The 11,030-nt window shown below is 48.0% G+C and overlaps 1 pseudogene; it reads left to right on the top strand.

The window, feature by feature from the left end:
- Positions 1 to 6,048: 6,048 nt before the first annotated feature.
- On the top strand, positions 6,049 to 10,151 carry LOC147698606 (uncharacterized; annotated as a pseudogene).
- The last annotated feature ends 879 nt before the right edge of the window (positions 10,152 to 11,030 follow it).

Consider the following 11,030-nt stretch of genomic DNA (forward strand, 5'->3'; position numbering starts at 1 on the left):
CTCTGTGGGTGGTACTCATCCTCCTTGCAAATACCATTCTTATATTTGAAGTAAATGTTAGTGAATAGTTACTGGTAATCGTAACAATCTGCAAAACTAGAAGGGTGTTCCTGCAGTGGCCGTATAATTCAATAATGTGAATACATCTCTAATAAATCAACACAAATAGTGACAGAAGGAGATAAGGTACAAACGAAGTTCATTCAAAAAATATATATTTTTATTTACTTATTCTATTTTATTTTTATGTGAGTATAGATACATATAAATTAAATTCTTGATCAACGAATCTTCTTTTATAAAGTTCATAAGAAATACATGGAGTGTTTGAAAAAATTCATAAAGGACACAAAAACAATTCTAAAATCCATAACAAATTAGTAGGAATTCCCCTGAAAAACAATCATACACAGCAACTCACTCACGTGCTAACAATCATTCTGCATTCATACTACATACAAAGATGAAAGAAGGAACTGGATTCCAATTAGCAAGATGGCTACGCTAATGTGGTTCAAGGGCACCAAGGTGTAGTTGTTGGCCCTTGTGGCGGGTCTACGCGCGTTTCGGTGGGCAAGCCACCTTCATCAGGACCTTGTACATCGAATTGTGCAGATAGCAGGGGATCAAATAAGAAAGCAATTGGCAAGGTGATAGATCAGCTATCATCAAAAACGGGTTCTTTATAAGAGTAGAATGGTATGGTCACTCAAATGGCACTGCATCCAAATTGCCAAGTCAGATGTGTTAGGTGACCCTCAAAGCTTCATCTTGGTGTCTTAAATATCAGATTCTGTGTAATAGGCGAAATGGGCAAGATGTTTCCATTGCATAGTGGATTCTGAAGAAATACTCCTATTAAATACAGGGTCTCAGGATAATGTGGTCCGCGTAGTGCATGAACTCATATGTTATTTCGGTCTAATTCTTAGTGGCGATTATTTGTCATAAAGAACAGGCATTCTGCGAGGTAATTTGATACTGTAAGGCCACCGCGACCCTTTAGGTTCGGCGAGTAGCGTTCAGGCATCTACGCGTCCCCAAGGATCTCCGTCCAATCGTAACAATCTGATCACAGTGTGCATAGTTTGAGACCATTTAATAGATTTCATAAACATGAAACACTGTAAGGCCCCGTTTTGCTTTGATGATCAATACTTAGGTTTTTATGGGAAGTACGGTAGGGACGTACTCTGAAAGTACTCTACATTTTTAACCCCTCCCACGCTTGTGACGGAACCATTCAGTCACGCCACTCAGGTGGGCTATGCTGGTGACGGAACGGTTCCGTCACGGCCCGCTCGCCGCGCCTGCGTGGAGCGTTCTATTGAGCGGGCGGGGCCGTGTTGGAACCGTTTCGTCACAAGCACAGCTCACCCGAGGGGCGTGAGGGAGCGGTTCCATCACCAGCGCGGGAGCGCCGCGCGGCCCCCACGCCCCTTAGCACTGCGGCGGAATAGCCGCCGCAGTGAAAGGGTTAAGTTCTCTCTTGCTTGGGACAAAGGTGAAACAGTTTACATGGGTGCTGTAGTACACACCTACTCAAGTCCACGTCATTTCTCTTCTCTGTCAAATGCAATATAATTTTTCTGGTGACCCAGGGGGGTTGGCATCCTTCAGCGCTCTGCATCCAGACCTGATAAGCACTACTCCATGCTTCTTCGGCTCACTTGTTTTGAAAAATATAGGTTACAATAATGTGTTTTTTTTCATTGTTGGATTCTCTAAACATACACAAAACTGTATAACACAAATCACGTCCAACTCCTAAAGTCTTTGATGCCAATATCAGCTCACCGCACATTTCATCCCAGCCCATAGCAAGATCTGATTGGTTTTCAAATCTGTCAATGCAGGATGATTGACAGGTCCTCTATAATTTGCTGCCATACCTGTCAAGCACAGTTAATAAATACTGTGTTAGAACTATCCAGGACAGCATGGGAACTCCCAGTCCTTGCACGCTCGGGCCATGCCCAGACCCCACCACAGACCTGGCACATACCTTAGCTCTTCACAGCCCGACACAAGCCAACCACCACAAAAAAGGCCCGCATTGCGGTGTCAGCGTCTCCCCTCTTTCAGTGTTTAACAGAAAAGAAAATATACACTCCAAATACATAGAAAGAGCAAGACACTGCGAGCCCCGCGCTTCACGGCCCGCATCTGCCAGTTGCACAACTGCTACAACCCCAATTAATTAGTCACTGACGTGTTTTTCTAAATTACGCTAGACTGTAATTAAATGTCACAGTTCTGCCGCTGACAAACAGATGAAAGGATTCTGCGAAGATTCTCTTAGGTTCACCCAGCTGCTCCAAATGTGTGCTCGATTTGACCATTTGCCAAGAAAGTCTGTGAATGCCTGAGCCAGCTGGCAGAGGGCAGACGGGCGGGAATCTGTCAGCTGATTAGATCCATGCTAGGACTCTGTTTTTAAAATACCAGCGAATGAAACACCCAACCCTTGGCAGCAGAGCAATTATGCCAGCAATGAAATCTTCACATTTTTGTTAGCTTAGAGTATAATTCTGGCAGCACATTACCTGAGCCAGTGAACTGTGTACTGCAATTAGGTAATTTCAAAGTAACAAGCCATCAAGATAAGATGATGTGTTACCTGCCTCTCAAATATACATTTGAAGACCAAGAAAACCAGGAAGAGGCATATAATATCACTAAGATAAACACCATGATTTGAGTAATCAATTGATTTGGTACCTGATAACTGGAAGTGAGGTTTCTTAGACAAATAGACGACATGATTGTTCATCTGAAATGTTATCTAAAATGAACATCTGTCACAATTTCACTCACAGAGGTAGCTAAAGCTGCCAAGTGCTGCTTAGAACACTGGTATTCCTACCAAGTGGCGTGCATAAGTGTAGAGTGTGAACACCAAACCCTGCCAGTAGTGATCCAGCGCCAATCAGGGATCGATAATCAATAACAATGCACAGGCCCATACAACTCTTACCCAATACACATCCGCTGAAATGACGCTGGGTGAGTTTCAAGACCAATGAACACTCCAAAAGCAGTTGTTCATTATACAGACTCGTAACTTGCACTCTGAGGGGCAGATTTATGTTAACTGGCGCATCCCCAGGGATGCGCCAGTTAACGTGCGCCACAGTGCGCCACAGCTCCGCCACCCATGGTGCGCCGCATTTATAATGCGGCGCACCATGGTGCATAAACGGCACAGATGCGCGACGCAGCTCCAGCAAGGCTCGGGGGTGCTCCATCTACACAATGCTGCTTCAAGACCTACGCCTGCTTCAAGCAGGCGCAGGGTTTTGACGCAGCATTGCCCTGAAAGTGACTGAGTGAAATCTCATAGATTTCACTCAGCCACTTTCAGGAGGCGTTCCTGCGCAGGAACGCCCCCCCCCCTGCGTAGGAACGCCTCCTTATGGCGCATTGCTTTACAACGTGACGCATCTCCTAGATGCGTCACTTTGTAAATAGGGCGCATTGTTTGCGCCGCAGTTGCGTCAAATAAAGTGACGCAATTGCGGCACAAAGAGGCGCAACGGCCTCATAAATCTGCCCCCTAATACATAAGTCTGCATATCAATTTCTTTCCTCTGGTCAATGGACCTAAAGTTGAGAAGTTGATGGTAATAATGATAACTACCTATCTATCTATCCTTATTAATAAATAACCGCAAAATCAATGTAAAGTTAATACAGTTTATCATCAAATAATGTAGTCAATAAGAGCTCAACATGTACAGATTCATAAGGCAAACAATGCATTAATCACAGAAAAGCGAGAGAGAACATTTCTCAAACGCAAACAGTGTCAAACTCTTATCAAATAACAGAAATGCAGATGAAGGGAGTGGATAGGTGTTGAGACAAAATTTCAGAGAAAAAACACATTTGCAAACAGTTATGCAAAATACAGAATCATTAACTAATACTAACCTAAGGAAATAGTGAGATACCACCCTCTGGCCATGGAGATAGTAGGAGGTGCCCCGAGATAGATTCTATGTCAGGACCGGTGGCGAGGATTATGCTCAATATTCTCTCTTCGCTTTATTCACAATTTTCACAGCAGCTCTTCATATAACCTGTAAAAAAACTGCATTTCCCGCAACACTAGGCAAAAAGAAAACAGTCTCTATTAAGTCCTTTCACAGTTTCCATGAAGGTCTTCCCATACATCATCCTGCAACTTCCTGCACTTCTTCTTTCTTTGTTGCTCGAGATAAGTGCATTTTTTCTTTCTCAAATAATGGTGTAGAAATATTCTGTTTGTTTGTGGGGATCCTTGCTTGTGGGGCATTTTTCTTTACATATCCCCTGTAGACCGCGGGAACGCTCGTGTGCTCCTTACGCGGGTTGCCCGTTTCCTAGTATGAGGGCCGCGGTGCGGTCCTCCGCCCGCTAGAGGCCGCTGTGGGGGCATCGCGACTTGGGTCCCTTAGCATGTTTCTGACAGGAATGAGATTGAACGCGCTCCGGTCACCAGTACACGTCCGCGCCCGGGCCGCCTGATATCGCCCAGACTATACTGGCTCTGTACTAAACATTTATATTGCCCTTCCTCACGCCCGCTCGGCGGGTAGGTAGCGGTGCGGTGCACCTGGGGACCCGGTCCCATTCACACTCGATTGACTGGTCAGGTAGGAACTGTTGTGGGGCTCCTCGCAGCAGGTCCCTCATGGACACCCGGACAGGCGGCTGATTTTCCCGGTAGATTGTTGGGAGAGTGGGTGTCCTTGGGCAGATAAGCCATCAAACTGTGTCTTTGGCCGCCCTTCATTACTGAGAGACCCTCAGCCCATAACTTACTGCGCTAAGCGTGGGAGTGCTCCTTGGTGCTTCACAGCCCGGTATTAAGGGGATTGTCTGCAACAGTGTCTGGTGCTGTGATTGTGTGTGACGGTAGCACAACAGTAGGCATGTAGCAGGAATATTATGAGGAGGAGGACTCCTTAGCATACCTGTAGTGGGACGATGATTTTTACGTCAAAGTTGATGACTCCATTCATAAGGCAGTGTCAGATCTTATGACACCGATGGAACAACGCCTAGCTGACAAGATAGAGCAACTATGTGCGAAGATGGGTCGGCCCCCTCCTGCAGTCCCGGGGACATCGGGTAGTTCAGGACAGGCCCCAGACGATCAGGGACCGCTCCCTTCCAAGAGGAAGTGCGATAAAGAGGTGGATAAGGATGCTTTCGAGTGCCTTAAGCAGGCGTTTCTGGAACATACAGCCCCCATTGTACTTCCCCAAGACCCCACACCTTTGGATGAGGAGCCCCCGCCGGCGTCTCCGGGGACGCAACAAGGGGATTCCCCGGACGTCTCTGATGACGAGGCAGGCTCGTCGAGGTCGTGGAGGCCTTCAGGATCTTTGGATCTTCCCAAGGCAACTGTTTCAGATATGTTGGACCCGGATGACATAGTTCATCCTCGCTCAGCGGAATGGGTCCCCGCCAAGAAGGCGGCTTTATATCTGGCTTCCCGCCTCAGGAAACCTTTGGAGAATGAGGCATGGAGCAGACTAAGGGCTGAATGCCCGCGACCGATTTTAGATGTCAAGATGTCGATCACCCCGGAAATTGAAGGCAAAATGGTGACATTCCTGGCCAAGTTCATTAAGGATCCCAAGAAAGGGATAGATCGTTCATGGCGCGCATGCCAGGACAAATTGCTAGACGCCATTGGTCCTCTGGCCAAGATACTAGACATGGTGGAGGAGGCTCGCATTTCGGGTTCCTGTCAGCCTGGGCGCAACGGGCGATCTGTTTTGTAGGCAACGCAAACTGCGCGCTCGCGACTGAGATGCGTAGGTCATTGCTGATAAAAGTAGATCCCAAACTCAGGGATTTGGCATGTTCTGAGGCAGGAGCCTCGGCGCAAGGAGGACTGCTCGGTAAACCTTTCATAAAAGAACTTGGGAAGTTCGTGGCCTCGTTCACGTCCCTTGACAAGGCGCAAGCCAATATAAAAAGAGTCTTTAATCTGCGGGTTTTCCGCGGGGCCGGTCGAGGTAGGAGCAGCCCAGGGTAGGGGGCAAGGCTCCGGGCATGGACAATACCAATCTGACCAGCGCTTCACCAACTTTTACCCGACCAGGGGTCAACGGTTCCGAGGACGAGGCTACAGAGGGAATGACGGCAATGCCAATGGTGAGTGTTTTACCAGCTGTGCAGCTGCGAGTTGGGGGCAGGCTAGTGCTGTTCTCCCCGCTTGGGAAGCACTTAGAGGGGATGCTTGGGTACTCCAGACAGTCAGGGTATTTCAGATATAGTTTTATGGGTCCCCTTGGCATACACGCCCTCCTCGGCCAATCGTTTTCTGCCAGTCAGATGCGGCCTTGATAGACAAGGAAGTGCAAGAGTTGCTCCGCAAAGAGGCCGTATGTCAGACAGAGGTCCATCCTTCAGGCTTCCTCAGCAATATTTTCTTAGTAGACAAGACTGACGGAGGTTGGAGACCGGTGATCAACCTTCGGGAGTTCAACGAGTGGCTGGTGTACAGACACTTCAAGATGGAGGGCATTCATTTGCTCAGGGATGTTCTCCAGCCACTCGATTGGATGGTACGTTTGGATCTGAAAGACGCGTACCTGGTTGTTCCAATTTTTACTCCACACAGGCGGTTCCTCCAGTTTCTGTGTCGAGGGCAGGCTTACGAATTCCGTTGCCTCCCTTTCGGTCTCTCCTCAGCCCTGTGGTGTTTCACCAAGGTTCTCACGCCGGTGGTGGAATACTTGAGGACACACGGGGTCCGCTTGATCGTCTACTTGGACGATATCCTTCTCCTAAGTCAATGTCCCTTGCAAATGCGGGACCATCTGCAAATGGCAGAGACACTTCTCCAGTCATTAGGGTTCGTCATCAACAAAAAGAAATTCCTCCTGGTTCCAACTCAGAAAGCCTCCTTCCTGGGGTTTGTGATAGACTCCACCTCAGCCACACTCAGCTTACCCTCCAGGAAGGTTGCAAACATTCGGCACGAGATCTGTCAGACCTTGGCCAAGCAGGGTACCTCTCTACAGCAGATTGCTCATTTGGCAGGCCTCTTTTCGGCATTGATCCAGGCAATCTTCCTGGGGCCGTTACAATACCGCGCCCTGCAAAGATTGAAGGCGCACCACCTGTGGAAAGGTCTCACTTACTCTCAGGTGGTTCCCCTGACGGAGGAGGTGCGCGAGGAGCTGGAGTAGTGGCTATCCCACATGGAAGCATGGAACGGGAGAGCAATCTTTGGTTCAGCACCCGACTTGGTGATAGAGTCGGACGCCAGCCGAGCAAGCTGGGGCGCGCGGTGTGTGGAGAGTTTTCCACCGTCGACAGTTGGTCTCCACAAGAACAGCTGCTCCACATCTATTGTCTGGAGCTCCTGGCAGGCTCCTTTGCAGTCCATTGTTGGACCAAAGATCGGGTTCAGGCTTCACTCCTTCTGAAGATGGACAACGTGTCAGCGGTCAGGTACATAAACCACCTGGAGGGCAATCGGTCCAAAGCATTGGCGAATATGGCAAAACAGTTTTGGGAGTTCTGTCTAGCTCATCAAATATCGGTAAGGGCGTAGTATCTCCCGGGAAAGGAGAATCTAGTGGCGGATTGGCACTCCCGCTACCTTCAGGAATCCAGTGTTTGGAAGCTGGATCCAGAGATCTTCAGATATCTACAAGAGCGGTGGGGTCCGTTCTCTGTCGACCTCTTTGTGTGCCGCCTCGATCGGCAGCTTCCCCGATTTTTCAGTTGGAGACCGTATCCTCTGGCGGTAGCATGTGATGCGTTCAGTCAGGATTGGAAGCAGAAGAGGGGACATGCCTTCTCTCCATTTTCCATGATCACCCCGGTGGCAGCCCATATTCGCAGGCAGAGGGCTTCCTTGGTCCTGATAACACCGTGTTGGAGGCCACAAGTTTGGTTTCCAGTTCTACTGGGACTTTCTTGGGATTCTCCAATCCGACTCCTCCCGACTCCCCATCTACTGTTGAGTCCGGAGAGGAGTCACCACCGGCTGGTGGAGGAAGGTTCCCTGCAGCTCATAGCATGGTGGATTACAGGCAACGTTGGAGACTGCCGGGCCTTTCGGGACACGCTGAACTCTTGTTGTCCAAGGCTTGGGCAGACAGCACATCTAAAAGATATAAATCGGCTTGGACGCGATGGGTATGCTGGTGTTTACAACGAGAGGTGGATCCCATGGTCGCAGATTTGACCCATGTTCTGAATTATTTGGCTGAGTTAGCTCAGAAGGGCTTGGCATATATAGGTCAGTGAACGCGGTTCGGTCAGCAATTTCAGGAGGACATGCTCCAGCAACTTGGTTGACATGATGTTTGAAAGTCAGGGCCTGATCGAATAACACCCCCAAGTTTTTGACCGTCTGCTTTGGGACAGGGACTGGTCCTAGTTCTGTGGGCCACCACTCCCCAGGCCATAATGTTGCCGCCTCCCCAAACAATAAGACTTCCGTTTTGCCCACGTTGCATTGAAGGCAATTCTCGGCCATCCAATTTGCGACGGCTCTCATGCCTTCAGCAAAAGATTTTTGCAGGGCAGGGGTGAACGTTTTAAAGGGGAACATCAGCTGGGTGTCGTCAGCGTAGGATATCGGGGTAAACCCATAAGGCCTCACTAAGTCGGCCAGGGGGGCCACATACAAATTAAATAATGTGGGGCTGAGGCATGAGCCCTGTGGCACACCCCTGGTGAGCTCCCTAGAGGTGGATTTATGGGAGCCCAACCTGACTTCTTGAGAGCGGCAGGAAATAAAGCTTTCCACCCAGGACAGGGCTGTACCTCCCACCCCCACATCCCTCAGACGACCGAGAAGCACTTTGTAGGACACCGTATCGAAAGCAGCAGACAGATCCAACAGCACCAGAATCATAGATCCCCCACTATCCAGTGTCAATCTGATGTTATTGGTCACTTCAAGTAGGGCTGATTCGGTGCTGTGGTTTGGCCTGAACCCAGATTGTGAAGGGTCCAGGCCTTCTGCTGCTTCCAGGTGATTCGATAGGTGGGTGTTTACGTGCTTCTCTGTCATTTTACCGATGTAGGGTAGGAGGGAGATGGGCCGAAGGTTGGAAAGGTCTGTCCAGGGGGAGGTCGCCTTCTTCCTTATGGGGTTTACCACCGCTATTTTCCATTCCCTCGGGACTTGTCCTTTCGCCAGCGAGGTATTCATAACTGACTGAATGGAGGGTCCTAGGATGGAGATCAGAGGGGCCACCATTTTAGCAGGAAGGTGATCATTTGGGGAGCCAGTTTTCATGTGGTTAATGAGGAGTGGAAGGTCTAAATCACTGACAGGTGGAATGGTAAGAAAGGTGCTTTTTATAGGTGCCGAAGATACACATGAAGGGGGGTTTTACAATGAGTAGACGTACTAAATCGAACACACGCACGATTTCTTATTCTGCTTTTGCAGAATCTCCTAAGCTTTGTGTGGTGCAATGCTTAAAAGCTTATGAGGAAGCTACGGAGGAAGTTCGTCCCCCGGGCGAGCGACAACTCCTTATAGCCCTCAAGAAGCCTTTTAAGGCGGTTTCGTCTCCCACTATAGCCCGGTGGGTGCAGTGGGTCGTGCAGGAAGCAGGTATTAATACAAGAACCTTTGGCACGCATTCCACACGGGGTGCAATGACTTCCAAGGCGTTTAACTTTGGCGTGCATTTGGAGGAACTTATGAGAGCGGTGGATTGGTCGTCAGATTCGACCTTTAAACAGTTCTATTTTAAGCCGCTGCTGAATGTAGCGCAAGTGGTGGTGAGTAAGCTTTGAAGGAGCATAATCCTCGCCTCCGGTCCTGACATAGAATAGAAATTTGCCTAGCCTACGAGAAGGTAAGTTTCAATTCTATTAACAACGCGGAGGCGAGGATTATCCCACCCAGCAAGCGCGTTGGTCGCTATCCCTCACCGTAATGGTTGTAAGTAACTCTTTTTGTTACTGTTCTTAGTATTTGTAGTACTCAGTGGTTTACGTTCATTGATGTGTTATACACAATGTTGATTGGATGAATGTACTTAGTTGTTCAATTAGTCAATGACACCATAATTGATTGGTGTGGTTTCTTTCAGGGAATGATCATCCGAAGCAAAGTGCTTAAGCATGGGAGAGATCCTCCAGCGAAGAAAGAGGAAGTGCAGGAAGTTGCGGGATGATTTATGGGAAGACCTTCATGGAAACTGTGAAAGGACTTAAAAGAAACTGTTTTCTTTTTCCCTAGTGTTGTGGGAAATGTAGTTTTGTTACTGGTTATAAGAAGAGCTGCTGTGAAAATTGTGAATAAAGCGAAGAGAGAATATTGAGCATAATCCTCGCCTCCGCATCCTTAATAGAATTGAAACGTACCTTCTCGTAGGATAGGCAAATTTCTATTCAGGGAACAAAGATTGACAGGTTACAGGTTGCAGGACAGGAACAGGAAACAGGTAGGCCTCAGCAAACTGACTGACAGAGACGATCTCCCTCTAAGCTCTCCCCAACGCTTCTTCTCAATGGCGCTCCTTAACCACATCCCCTAAGGCACCTCAATTATACCCTAATACCTACACGTCCAACCCACAAGAGTTGAAACATTTTGAGAAACTCGGTCTCTCATTGGCTGATTTGGGGGGTGTTCAATCACACCACCATAGTCACGATCATATTTTCTTAACAGTCTTTGTCTTTCATAGATTACACTACATTATCCACATTCAATGACTTCATATTTCCTTTGGTAAATAACATGTTACAAATTACTACACATTCATTGTTCATTAATGTAGCTTTCTGCGAAAAAAGTTTGTACATCTCCTTTGCTTCTCATGGTCATCTTTCCGTTACTTGGCAGACAAACAAAAGCCTTGTGAAGGTTATCAATTTAAGCCACTGCCACTTCTCTCTCAGAGCTTGATTTTCGGCTCATTAAATGATTTCTCTTTTAAAACCATTACACACATGCAGAAATGTAGGCCAATGCGTTTTCTCTACAATGAATGGAACACAGACATTATTAATATCACAAAATGTATTTTCTCACTGTTTACCACCCACCA

This window comes from Lissotriton vulgaris, chromosome 8, assembly GCF_964263255.1.
Source record: "Lissotriton vulgaris chromosome 8, aLisVul1.2, whole genome shotgun sequence".
NCBI lineage: Eukaryota > Metazoa > Chordata > Amphibia > Caudata > Salamandridae > Lissotriton > Lissotriton vulgaris.